Source organism: Choloepus didactylus (genome assembly GCF_015220235.1).
Source record: "Choloepus didactylus isolate mChoDid1 chromosome 8 unlocalized genomic scaffold, mChoDid1.pri SUPER_8_unloc1, whole genome shotgun sequence".
Taxonomy (NCBI): domain Eukaryota; kingdom Metazoa; phylum Chordata; class Mammalia; order Pilosa; family Megalonychidae; genus Choloepus; species Choloepus didactylus.
The window spans coordinates 1-14,425 of NW_023637576.1; the positions used below are offsets into that span (position 1 = coordinate 1).

The 14,425-nt window shown below is 37.9% G+C and overlaps 1 long non-coding RNA gene across 1 annotated transcript; it reads right to left on the minus strand.

The window, feature by feature from the left end:
• Window positions 1-122: 122 nt before the first annotated feature.
• Window positions 123-2,115, minus strand: LOC119524358. The gene is made up of 5 exons (XR_005214800.1): window positions 1,997-2,115; window positions 1,155-1,252; window positions 815-892; window positions 422-482; window positions 123-258 (listed from the first exon to the last, which is right to left on the minus strand). It is a non-coding gene; the product is annotated as an uncharacterized LOC119524358 (long non-coding RNA).
• Between the last annotated feature and the right edge of the window lie 12,310 nt (window positions 2,116-14,425).

Below are 14,425 nucleotides of genomic sequence, written 5' to 3' on the forward strand. Positions count from 1 at the left end.
TTTTCTCCTAAGTATGGCAAAGAATGGCCTTAAGCTTCCTCAACATTGATCAAATTATCTACCTGCCTCCACACATTCATTCACACATCTCTATTTAAGCAGAGAATACAGGAATATCTTACTCTTGGATTGCTGTCTTCCTCTGTTCATATGCTTCCTGGAGCATTTCTCTCTTCATTTGTAGCTGTTTCTTTTCTGATTCCAATGCTTCTTTCGTAGACTGCAATGAGTCTTCATCTCCCTGATATTTTTTAGATTCTGTAATATACAGAACATTTGTGAACTGCATGTTTGCACACAAAACTATGAAATTGGGAGGCTGCAGGGAGAAGTTTGAACCAGAAAGCAGGAAGCCATTCCTTACTATCCAATGTCAAAGGATTTCCCCTAAGTTAAAATTTCTGTTCAATACCCAACGTACCTTCTGGAGAACAACTTCTTGGTAGCGAGTCTCCCAGGCCACAGTGTGATGGTAATACAGCCTAAACATTGCAAAAGAGAAATTTTGCATCCAGTTTACAACAGAAACCTCAAAAGCCATAATGGAACAATTAGCAATGACAGTTTTACTGATTCTTGGCCCATCCTACTCTGCCCTCCCTTCAATTCCAATAGAACTTGCACTTTTTGAATTATCTCAAACAGCAGTTTTTTAGATTCCATTCAGCATTTTGTTATTTTTGGAATTCTTGTTAATTTGTTATTATCCTGCACAAAATATATTGGAGTTAGTAATTACAACTCATTACTTATACATGTATTTACCTCTATTACATGTATTAAGTCGGAATCCAGGAAAAGTCGGCATTTTTACCTTAATTTTCTTCACTTCCTCGCAGACAATTTTATTTGTCTTGTTGATCTCTTCAACAACATTCTTTATGCACCCGAGCTATAGAAAAATATAATAAAGGATTTGGCGGTCAAAATACACATTGCAGTGTTATTAAAACCTAAACCCAACTGGGTGAGCCCTGAGAGAACTAAATAACACAATATTATACATATATGATGCTGGCTTCAGATCCAGGTCATTTATAGAAAATTGTGATATAAGACACTGTGATGAAGGAAAGTATAAAATCATAATGAAATTACAAGATGCATGGAAAGAATTGAAGATGAAATATGGAAAAAGTAAAAATTATGTATACCTTCACTTTAAAATCATGTAGTTTTTTGAAGAATATCTGATTGTCCTCTGTATAGTGCTTCAGAGTTGCAGCTATTGACTCTTCTTGTAGAAATTTCCCTAAGAAGATTAGGAGAAGTGAATAAAATGGAATTTCCCTACCATATTTGCAGCAAAGGCACATGATCTAGCACTATTAAGGCAAAGTGCCTAGGCCAAGGCCTAGAAATTCAGACTCCTCTAACTGGGATTTAATTCATTCTTTTGACCCTGATATGGAAAGTATTGAGGTCCTGGGTCTCAACAAACATCAATATTTAATTATCCCCACATATGATGCATGAATGTACTTCATTATCCGTTTGCATCATGCTCATTTCCATTCATTCTCACTGGAATTAATAGCTCCCTCCATGTAACCTTCATATCATCTCGTTTATTAGTCTCTCAAGCATATTCTTTGCCGGCGCTATTTGGAGCCTTCTCAAAGCCTTACATTTCTTCATAAACTCCAGCAGTGTGTCATTCATTTTCCTTTGCTCATAGAGCCAGGTCCTGCCAGACACAGCACACCGCAAAATACAGACTAGTATTTTCAAGTGTTCCCTAAGCATTTCTAACCTAAATTGAAACGATTTTCTTCTCCTGAGTCCCTTCTGAACCTCCTCTCAGTCTCTTTTCCCGTTGGCAGTAACATTACATATTCATTCATTCAGACCAGAAACCCAGGAATTCTAAAATTGTCCAGAACTTTCAAAACACCAAACATCAGAAATCATGGTATCTTCTTCTAACTGAAGTAGAACCCACATCAAAAGTAACAATGCAACAATATTTCATGTACAATAGAAGCTAAAATCTTACCATGTAATCTATGCCTCACCTAGAAAAAGGAAACAACATTAAATTTAATGTAAAAACACTTATTAATAAAAATTATCTATATCCTGATAAACAGTGAAAGTCATAAACAAGAAAATATTAATATTGCAGTGGTTTAGAATACAGAATCCATAGGATGAAAAAACAGAAGATATTTTTAACACCTTGTAATTCAAATGATATATGATGTTTCAAATTCAGTTTCTGGTAATATCACTAAGGAAATACCTTTTTCACTTTTAACCGTCTGTCTGTTGCTATCTTAAACCTGTGGAAATCTACCTATGTTTAACAATTAGAATGGCAGATATTTTAAAATAAATATGCTAAAGTACAACTAACCTCAGATCACTTACTTCACAACCCCTAAGTGAAAACCTGAGTTTCAGTGCCAGGAATTATTTTAAAATACCTGGAGCAAACAAAATAAAGGCAAAATCTTTATGCAGAGAAACACCAATTTCCATAACCATGAAGCATCGTAGATAATATACCCAGTGTTGGACATTGCGTGAATTAACAAATGTAATAAGCCTGGCAACACGATGGCCTCAGAAAATACAGAAATCCTCAAATGAGGATGGAATGGGGACTGCCAGTGAAAATGCAGGAGAACAGCAGAAATGACAGCTAATGATGTCTTCCAGGGAGGGCAAATTGTCCTTACAAAACACCACTCATCCCCGAAGGACATCACTGAATTATAACTTAATAACATCCAGGTGTAAACTTATTTAAAAGACAAGTAAAGTCATATTTCTTTATCACCTAGAATATATTCTCCCATTCAGACATGTCAAGTGATTACCTGCTGAGGTCACCCACAAACCTCATTGTAAAAATGGAATCTTAGTGTAGTATGAGAACACTATAATGTTATTGTAAAATACCTGGAGAAGGATCCCACTGGCAAGTCATTGAACTCTTCATCTCAAGGAAGCCCTTGGGGGCATTGAATGGGAGATTGGGGATATGGGAGAAACACATGGATAGAAGACTTTGCTTCTTTGATGGAGTCAAAAATCACATCACTACATAAGAAGAAACTATGAATTTCAATTAAATGTGTCATAGTTTCGGTGTCAGGTAAAACTGGCCCTCTGCTTTCACAAGATGTATTATCAAATAATGCTACAAATGCTTTGGAGGGTAAAATGATCTCTTCTGTGGGTCAAAATCAGATCCTTTTGTGTGACAAGAGTGGTATATTTATGAATATCTCCCTCAGAGTTTATAAGAATGCATCAAAACGTAAATCAAAACAAAGTCGAAAGGTAATCTTTGTGGATTTCTGGAAGTAGGCTACATGTAGTAAAAGGATACAATACTTTTCAGGTTTGACTTATAGCATGTGAACTGTTTCCAGAATGATTGTGAGAATTCACAGTTCCAATAAAATAAGTGATAGCCCCATCTAATTATTTGTATTTCTCTTTCAGTACAATATATTTCTAAGTTGAGGCATTCATTTAGAGATTCTACAGTCATCTTGTTCCCTGAGTCCTTTGCCTTAAATATTTAAACTAATTATATTGCCAGATTGGGTTCAATTTCAAGCACAAATTGGAATTCATATTAGTAATCTAAAGCAAAACCAAAGGATCATAACTACAAAAGCCTAAGTGTTCTATGACTCACAGTATGCCCCCAATTAATGTAATATACTCACATCTAGAACATACATCCAAAAGAAAATGAAGAGAGAAATGTTTATGAAGAAGGCAGCAATGTTAACAGGAGTCCAAGAAGCTCCTTGAAAATCAGGCCCATATGGAAAGTTTTCCAGGAGAGTACCAGCTAGCTGAAATAGCAATACTTGAAGAATGAGAAGTTCAGAAATGAACAGTATAAGGGGTACAAAAAACAGTCAGAGAAACCTTGAATCAGTCTCTAAGAGAAAACCAAGTCCCTCCAAAATCTCCACTGGATTCCACTTCTTCAAAGAACTTGGAAATTTGCTTCAGGTTTTATATTTGACAAGCTTTTGTTTGGAAATTGGGATTTCACTATTTTTGGGTAGTGCATTCAATTGACATTAGTTTTCCAAGGTAATGGTTTCATTACTTGCATTATATACATAAATGGAATAAAACACAGGAAAAAAGGGACACACTTTAAAATACACACAACACCGTGGAGGGATTTCAAGGGTGTTAATGCTGGGCCAAAGGTCCCAGGAAAACAAAACAAAACATAACAAAACCAGGTACATGCTCTACATTCAGCTATTAATAATCTTCACAATGAATATTAATCTATACGACAGCAGATTAGTTTTCATCCAGGGACCTGGCAGGCAATGTGTGGAGTGTGGAGCATAGTTCAATGAAGCAATAGAAAAATAATCTTGGTACACAGTGTGTGTTTCATTTTTGGACAAAAAAGTCAAAGTCTTTCAAACATAAGCTAGAATAGATTTATGGACCCACAAGCCAATGGATAATTAGAAATATCAAAAGAAATCAAGAACTTACATTAGTCAGGAAGTCTTGTGTTTCATTGGTAAATACGTAATCTGATTGGATTAGATCCATGTGAAAAGATCTAAACATACAAATGACCTGTAAAGATAATTGTCAAAAGTGACAACAAGTAATAAAGATTCTGTACAACAGATAGAAATGAGAGAATTTTTAGTACTGATATGTCCAGTATATATGTATTTTGTCATTTTGAGATACCAATTATATAAAAAACATACAACTGATACCCACATTGATGCAATTGGATAGATGACTGCTCTCATAATTCCACTGGAATAATTATTCCAATGGTAATTCAATACAGAATTTTCTTCAGCCAACACTTCCATAAAAATTGAGGTTTTCTTCAGAACTAAGCTTCATTCTGAACACTGGACATATGTCAGAATTGTCAAGAAGATAGTCTATCTGAGAAACGGTGCATTGCTGTGCATGATCAAGTTTTAAATTTGGAGAATCAGAGCCAATGAGGAACCTAGTTCCAAATAATCACAATCAAGAATTCACCTTATTTCACTTGTAATCAAAGCCAGCACTAACAAGGCACTCTTCAACCAATAAACTGCCACCATGGAAAAAAAATAGGTAAAATGAATAGGAAATTTCTGAATGGTAAAGTCCCCATAAAAATGGCAAAGATTTCAACTTCTTAAACCCCATATATATTATTAGAATTGTAAGACAAATGCATTAACAGCTTATTTCACAGTAATCAAACATGAAGTCTGATCGATGCAAAACGAAAACTCTCCTGAGATAAAAACCCAAAACTCTGACCTCTCTTACACTTTTATCTGAGGTCCTAATAGCTGAAGCATGAAAAGTGTGTAATTTTTAAAAAATAGGTACTGTCTTTTTGTTGTCATGTTCAAGAGTCTTCCTGTGACATCTGACAAACATCCGGGTGCTGGTAGCGATAATGAACCTGTACCTAGAGCACAACTGATGGAGGTGCTGAACCTGCACTTCTGGGAGTGCCTCAGCCTCTGAGAAATAAGAAAATACTTCAAGATAAAATAAAGACAGAGAAACAAGAATGGTTTTGAAAGTTAGGAAGGAGAATTGTCCATGTCCTGAGGTACATTCCAGAATGAGATGGGATACAGGAAAATTTAGTGAGATTCTGTAAGAGGGAAAGAATTCAGAGCCACATAAAGAAAAATATGTATCTTTGTTTCACCTTTTCCAGTGATACTGTGGGTCATAATCAAATACATATTAACACTCAGAATGGTGGCTAGAGGGTGAAGCCCCATCCAGCCAGAGCCCCCAGAAGCAAGTTTGTCATGCTGACTGCTACCGTTCAAGAACTCCTTTCTTTTTGATGCTATACACTCATATGCTTCAGGCTCCCACAGTTTCCAACTTTCCTATGTGTGGAACCTGCAGTGTTGGTAGGAGCCAGAACTGGAGGAGACAGCAGTGGACAGACTCCCTTAAGGCTGGAACAAGAAACTGAAGGACATGGTCCTGTAAGGAGGGCCAGTTCCCCTCAAACACCTGAAGAGAAGCTTATTTAAAATCACAGTAAGACAGCCCATTGAAAAGGAAGAAAGTACTGCAAGCTAAACATCTACTCACTTGAATGTTTGGCTGAAACCACATTGACCAGACGGCCTGGAGCAGCAGGAGGCAAAATACCAGCCCTGGAGCCCCCATGTTGGTTGATGGTGTCTCGGGCTCTGAGGGCTGGGAGGAAGAGGGAAGGGGGGTGACTGGGGAAGAAGGGGAAAGGGAGGGGAAGGGGGAAGGGAGGGCTGGGAATAGAGGAGGGGAGGTCAGGTGGGGTTGGGGTAGGAGAGGAATTGGGTGGTGAAGTGGTGGACCAGGAAAATCAGAGAGAAGGAGGAGTGGGTACTGGTGTGGCAAACAGTGCAGGGTTTGTGGAACAGGTGCTCCGAAAGAGGTCAGCAGGTCAACAGATTATCAGGACAAAGAAGCAGGTAAGGTGAGACTTTCTGGAGGAAGAGGAAGAGGCAGATAAGGCTCTGTCTTCTTCGCACGCTTCTCCCATTCTGTTGATGCCTTGGAAACTGTGCATCATATAAGCCCTCCCTTGACCAATCAGCAGCCGTCTTCTCTGGCCAATCACAGAGGACCAAACCCCCCCCATGCCCCTCAGTTATAGAACGCCCCTCCCCCCACTTCTAACCCTTCACAGGCCCCTCCTACAACTGTTTCTCTCTGGAAGCTTTATGGATCTTCTGACTTCTTCTTCCTGTACCCAATCCTCTAGGCACCATGTCAAGTCTCACATATAGAGTACTTTTTAAAGCCCATCATTAGTGAGAGAAAGTTGGCCGTTCAATATAAAAATGAATAAAATAATAGGGGAAATTGAAATGCTTAAGTTCATTAAAACCTTTCAACCTCATGAGTCATTGAGGAATCCCAAGTTGAGGCATCTTTTCATGTCTGCACACAGTGAATTTATTAACAATGTAGAAGTCTGACAACAGCAAGTGTCACTGGAGACTCCGCTGAACTCCTGGTAGGAGGGTAATTTGGAGGTCCTGATTTGGAAAACAGCATGTCACCACATGTGAAAGTCAAACTCAGTTAAGTTTGGTAGTCAGTAAGGTCTGTTTCTTAGAAATGGGTTCTCATGAGCACTGGAAGACAAGGTCAAGAATGTTTACAGAATCTTGTTGGCAATTACCGAAAGCTGGAAACAAGGCAAATACTCATCACCAGAAGGACAGTGGAGCGTAATTGCAAAGAAGAATAATATATGCAAACAAAATAAAGAAAATAATGCTACTGGCAACAAATCAATTAAAGCTGAAGTTCCAAAGTAGGGAAAACTACATTATAGGGATACCTATTTTAATTATTTTAACAGTCAGCATAGTGATTTTCCATATAGGTGGGGAGAGGGATTAATTAGCCAGGAAAGGCACTGGATGTTTGTGTGGGAGTCCTCCTTGGGAAGGTTCTAGTTCTTGACTTTGGATCTGGTTATTTTCTTTTTGTTTCCCAAAAATTCATTAAAGTGGACACTTGTCCTATGTGCTTTTCTTTTTTTTTTTTCTTTTAAACAGTGATTTATTGTAATTCTTACGGTCAACAACAAAAACAAAGTCTAAAATTATAACTTTAAATTAAGTGTTTAAAATTTCAGATGACAGAGCCAAGAATCATTAACAGCTTCTTTAATTTCACATTTAATATTCCAATTTAAAACACTAACAACTACCTGGTGATAGAGTTGAAAGAATCAGTTTCTGTGAAGGAAAACAAAAAACATGCAAAATATGCCCCAAAACACATGATTTTCTCTCTTATTTTATAATCTAAACTTGTAAAATTTTTATAAACACATGATCGTTCTACACAATATAGATTTTCTAGAGTATTTCTAAAGGAAATTACAGGTTTTGGTCTTAAAGAATAAGTCTAAGATGGAAAAAGGGATGAAAACAGTGAAATCTGAGGGAGCAGTACACTCTTTCTACACACACTAGCACACTGCTGTTTATCCAGTCAAGTTAGTGGTTACAGTTTTAGAACATGATTTTCAAGGCAACTAAGAAATCAGGACACAGGGGTTTCACCTTTCTGGAATTAACAATTCTTTTAAAAGCTCTGGCCTAACCATAAACGACTGTTTTGTTGTTGCTGCTACTGTTGTTGTTATTGAAAAGGGAGCAAATAAATAGGAAAAAAAAACCTTTCCATTCCCAAATTCATATACACAACACGCTAATATGTGCTTTTCTTATAATCACATTTTATGGTGCATTGACATTACAAGGAAAGGAAAATTTCTAGACAATGCTGCAAATATTTCTAAGATGAAAGATAAATCATGAAAGATTATGTTTAGGGAAACTTTAGCTTTTGTTATTGCAAAGGCTTTAAAGTATGGCAAATGGTTTGCAGGAGACACATTAACTGTTTAAACATAAGTAAGTTTCCTTCTGAAATGTTGTACCATGTTGCTTTGATTGTTCCACTAGGATTCTTCTTTTTATTCTTCTTCTATAACTTGTCAGCCAAAGAGTCTTTTATATTTTTGAGCATAGCCGGTGGAGACTCTTGGATTTCTATGAAAATGGAAACAAGCATATGGGAAATTGAAACACTCAGAAAATCCCCGAATCATTTACAAAGTAATCCTACCCTGCCCCAGCAATTCTCATGACAAAAACTTCCTCAAGTTAGAACATACAATCCCCAAACACTGGTCTCTAGCTCTATCTTTTCTTTCAACCTTATTTTGAAAAGGACCAATGAAAGAAATCTGAGAGTATCTATGAAACTATGTATAGAAAATTTCAGGTATGTAAATCAGTGATTTTATAAAATTTTGGTGTTGTTTCTGAACTTTGTTACACTCATAGGAAACAAAAACAGTGTTGTGAATTCAAAGGAATGGTACTGGGTAGGGAGAACAATGTTTTTTTAATGAGATTGTAAGTATCAGAGGTGTACTGAAGGCCAAGACACTGAAAGGGGTTGTTTAAAGTAATATTTCCCACAGATTGTCAGCACAAATATAGATAGGTTGTTTCATGACTACTTCTAGTTTGACAATTGAACAGAGAGTTGAGAACAGAAGGGCATATTGGAAAATTTACCTATTCCATACAAGGGACTATATTTCATAGGATTACCATACTAGTATTACACAAATTCTAGGGATAAGTAATTAAGTACTTACAAGAGCTAAATTAAATGGAGAGTGATGAGGATTGTACAACTAAGTGATAATAATGTGAGATATGGGTGGATTATTGTGGACATAACATATGCTATGCTAACTTAGGACACCCCTACTTTATAAGTCAAGCCCTGGATCTTGAGGCTTGCTCACATGAAACATATGGTTATACAGGGGAGGCTAAGTAATCATTCTGGGACTTTAGTGCTTATGGACTGCTTTGAGCAATTTTGGTGACCAACATCCTCACATGTGGTAACATCAAAGAGGTCTTCTGTAGACTTAGGGAAAAGCTTACCTGCTTCTCCCTTAGAAACACAGAGCATGTGAATAAAAACAGTGCCCCCCTTCTCCACCTACTCATTCTCCAGATGTGGAAATGGTAGCATGGTCACCCAGCTAGGCAGTTCAGTAGCTGGGTCTAGAACCCAAGTCTCCTGGCTCTTGATTCAGCTTTCTTTTCACTATCCACATTAGACCAGCAACAAGATGACGTCTGTTACTCCATAAAATCCAGCAACCTCAATTCTCTCTTTATTAGGGTGCACCAATTTATTCCCTCTAACTGAAGCAACTTCATTCCAAGTCTCTATCAATTTATTAATAAATAAATGTATTTATTAATATTTATATGAACTAATATTTATTAATTGAAAAGAAATCTTCCAAACTATTAAAGGGCCTGTATGCCACTGTTTCGGTTTGCTAAGGCCTCTAGAATGCAATATACCAGAAATGGGCTGGTTTTTAAAATGGGGATTTATTAAGTTACAAGTTACAATTCTAAGGCCATTAAAAATGTCCAAATTAAGGCATCAACAAGAGGATACCTTCTCTGAAGAAAGGCTGCTGGCATCCAGGGTTCCTCTGTCAAATAGCAAGGCACACAGCCAGCATCTGCTAGTCTTTTGCTCCTGGGTTCTGTTCCTTTCAGCTTCTGGTTCCAGTTGGCTTTTTCTCTGAGCATCTGTGGGTTCTCTCATGGCATCTCCAGGGTGTTTCTTTCTCTTTTATCTTCATAAAGGACTCCAGAAAAGGATTAAGACCCACCTTGAATTGGGTGGGTCACATCTCAGTTGAAACAACCTAATCAAAAGGTCCCACCCACAATAGGTCTACACCCACAGGAATGGATTGAAAGATGGCCTTTTCTGGGGTAGATAACAGTCCCAAACTACCACAGTCATGAAATTAGGAAATCATTTCTTGTCCTTGCTCGCCTACAGAGAATATTTTTCTGCTTATCGTATAGTTCAGGCACTGCATTGTTAGTTATCTCTTTGTGTCCCTGCTCATTATTTCCCCAAGATTTGAGAGGCCCTCAAAATAAAGACCTTGTCTTCAATGCTTTTGTATCTGAGAGGATCTTCACAAAGACCTTTTAGTAAGGCAGCTGTTAGTGAAAGGATTAGCACTATTTACACATTTCACCATACATTTAAGACAATATCTAGGTCATCCCTGTGGACCATGGTTCATAAACTCAAATTGCCTTCAAGGACCAGGCAGCTAAGGTAAATTAATGAAGTCAGCCAAGTGTAGGACAATAGGGATGGTTGAGACAGTGGAAAACTGGGAAATTCATGCCCCATCTAAAGACATTCAAATTTAAAAAAACACTTGAGAGGCTGAACTTCCAGCTATGGTGATTTGAAAGGTCAGCAAATCCTCTCTCCCTCAAAACGAGTATAAAATTGAACAAAAATTTCAAAAACAAACATTCGGGACACTGGAAATTGGCAAAGGCAGACACAAATTGAGAAGCATTTATTCATTAAAAATAGCTAGAACTTCAGGCAAGAACAACAGAAGTCTGCAGTCTTTTTGTGTGAGTCTGCTCCTATTTCCAGCCTCTCTTCCCCAGCTCTAGTAGCAATTTTTTCAGCAAGAGGCTGACCAGAGAAAATATCATTTTTGTTGCCAAAGGGGGCAACTTGATTTGGGGCAGAGGATGAAAACCTGCAATACTGACAGTAAAATAAAAAATGCGGTAGGGGACAAATGGGTAACCCACAGCTCTACCAGACTGAGATTGTAGTTCTGTTTGGGGCAAGTGGTGGACCAGTCATAAATTTAACAGAAAAATCTTGGAAATGAGGGAGACATAGAAGGCCTGAGGTGGGCTCTCCACACATCCCTGGCTGCCTTGGAAACTATGCATGTGTATGACAGAGACCAAAAAGAGCCAAATAGGAAGTGAAAACTAAGACAGACTTGAGGACTGGCTGACCTTCCAATGCCCCCTGCCCCACATCTATTGGCAGAGAATGGAAGATTTATAGGCCAAGTGTTTGAGAACTTCTGTCTAAATCATTGGCTGATCACTAAACGACACAGACACAGGGGCAATCTCTAGGAAATCAGGTTAAAAAATAAAAATAAGAATTAAAAAGCCTTCATGTTGTGAAGAAGACGGATTATGCAATTCAAGTCCAGGCAAATTAAAAATAAACCTTCATTATTTCAAAATAAAATTTAAAAAAAATAAACCTTCACAAAAAGAATCAGAATCCAGAGTTGATAAAATATTATCGAAAACAAATATTATTTGGAATATTCTGTTTTCAACAAAAAATTGAAAGATATGCAAACACAGAAAAGTGTGATCCATACTCAGAAAAAGAAGTCAATAGAAATTGACTATTAGTTGGCCTAGAGGTTGAAATCGGTAGACCAAGTCTTCAACATAGCTCTTATAAATAAGGTCAAAGAATGAAAAGAAACTATATTTGAAGAATTAAAGAAAGATAAGATGACAATGACTCAATAAATAGGGAATTTCAATAGAGACATTAAACTCTGGGAACCAAATGGAAATACTACAGTTGAAATGTACAATAATTAAAATAAAAATTCACTACATGGGCTCAAGAGCAGATTTGAGCTGGCAGAAGAAATAATCAGTGAACTTGAACATAGATCATTAGAAATTATACAATCTGAAGAACAGAAAGAGAAAAAAAAGATTGACCAAAAATTACAAAAAAAACAACAAAAAGAAAAAAGAAAAACAGCCTCTGAGGCATGCGGAACACAATATTAAGCACATCAAAATATATGTAGTAGAGATCCTAGAAGAAGAGGAGAGAGAAAAAGAGGGATAAAAAATATTTGAAGAAATAATGATGGACAACTTCCAAATCTGATGAAAAACATGAATCTACAGATCCAAAGCTCATATACCACAGAAGGATAAACACAAAAAGAACTTCATCTAGACACATAAGAATCAAAATGTGAAAGCCAAAGATATTTTTAAGAACACTCCACCCAACAACAGCAGAATGCACATTTCTTTCAAATGCACATGGAACATTCTCCAATATAGATCATATGTCATATAACAAATCTCTTTTAAAAGTATTGAGAGGAGGTGGCATAGAGAGATGTGGATGTTAGTTAGTCCCCTCGAACAACTAATAGGCAACCAGGAACAACTAGTAAATAATCTGGAATAACTGCAGGGGGACAAACGTTACTGTCCACACATCATACATCAACCTGGTTTGGGAGGAATGCCCGAGATCGCAGCATAAAATCTGTAAGTAAAGATTGCGGACCCGAGCTGAGAGCCCCTCCCCCACGGCAGGCCTAATGGCAAAACCTCGCTGTGGTAGAAAGCAGCACTCTCTGGACGAGAGAATATGCCTCAGTCCAGCTCCAACTGGGGAATTAATGAACAAATGTGGACTGATCAGTACAAACTATGAATCCCCAACAAGCAGACAGAGGATTTTAGTGATGACTGACCTTAAAGAACCAGAAGACTCTGCTGTCCCAGTAGGGGGAGCCCAGAAGACCAGGTGTTACCTCGGGCTAACAAGTGAAATTGAGGGTCCGTGGACTGGCTCTGAAAGGGGGCTTTCTGTCCCTTTTACTCTCTTTCAACCTGAGCAGCTCAGTGGAGAAAACCTCAGCCATTTTCAGTTTGCAGTGCTCTGACCCAGACAAGGGTGGAGATAGCAGAGTCAGAGAGAAAAAGAACCTATTTAAATGCAGATGATAACTCCCTAGGGGGTGTATCTTCCTTAAGAGGAAGGAGGTAGTGTCCAGCTCTACTACCAGCCTCCCATTCAGAACAAGACCCCAGAGCTTGTGGGAAAACAGCCAAAACAGAAACTAAGGGAGCCACATCTCCTTACACCAGTCGGGAGCAACAGGCTGACAGGTGCAACCTGCTGGGCAGGTTAGGAAAAGTACAGCAGCTAGAGGCCTCACAGGGTGTGTCAATCTTCTAAGACACACACTCAAGAAAACCTGATACTGAATTTTGCCCCCTTCTGAGATCTGAGCCCATTCTGGTCTGGGAAAACCTGATTGGAATAACCAAGGAAACCAAATGCCTAGACAACAGAAAACTACAGCCTACACTAAGAAAAATAAGATATGGCCCAGTCAAAGGAACAAACTTACACTTCGTCTGAGATACAGGAATTGAAACAACCAATGCTAAATCAATTCAAAACATTTAGGGAAGATATGGCAAAAGATATGAAGGGTATAATGAAAACACTGGGTGAACGTAAGGTAGAAATTGAAAGTTTGAAAAAACAACTGGCAGAATCTATGGAAATGAAAGGCACAACAAAAGAGATGAAAGACACGATGGAGACATACAACAGCAGATCCCAAGAGGCAGAAGAAAACACCCAGGGACTGGAGAAAAAGACAACTGAAATCCTACACATGAAAGAACAGATAGGGAAAAGAATGGAAAAATATGAGCAACGTCTCAGGGAATTGAATGACAACATGAAGCGTCATGGGTGTCCCAGAAGGAGAAGAGAAGAGAAAGGGGGCAGAAGCAATAACAGAGGAAATAATCAATGAAAATTTCCCATCTCTTATGAAAGACATAAAATTACAGATCCAAGAAGTGTAGCGTACCCCAAACAGAATAGATCTGAATAGGCCTATGGCAAGACACTTAATAATCAGATTATCAAATGTCAAAGACAAAGAGAAAATCCTGAAAGCAGCAAGAGAGAAGCAATCCATTACAAACAAAGGAAGCTCATTAAGACTATGTGTGGATTTCTCAGTAGAAACCACAGAGGCAAGAAGGAAGTGGGGTGATATATTTAAGACACTGAAAGAGAAAAACCACCAACCAAGAATCCCTATATCAGGCAGAGCTGTCCTTCAAATATGAAGGAGAGCTTAAAATATTATCTGACAGACAATGACAGTTTGTGAACAAGACATCTGCTCTACAGGAAACAGTAAAGGAAGCACTACAGACATAAAGGAAAAGACAGGAGTGAG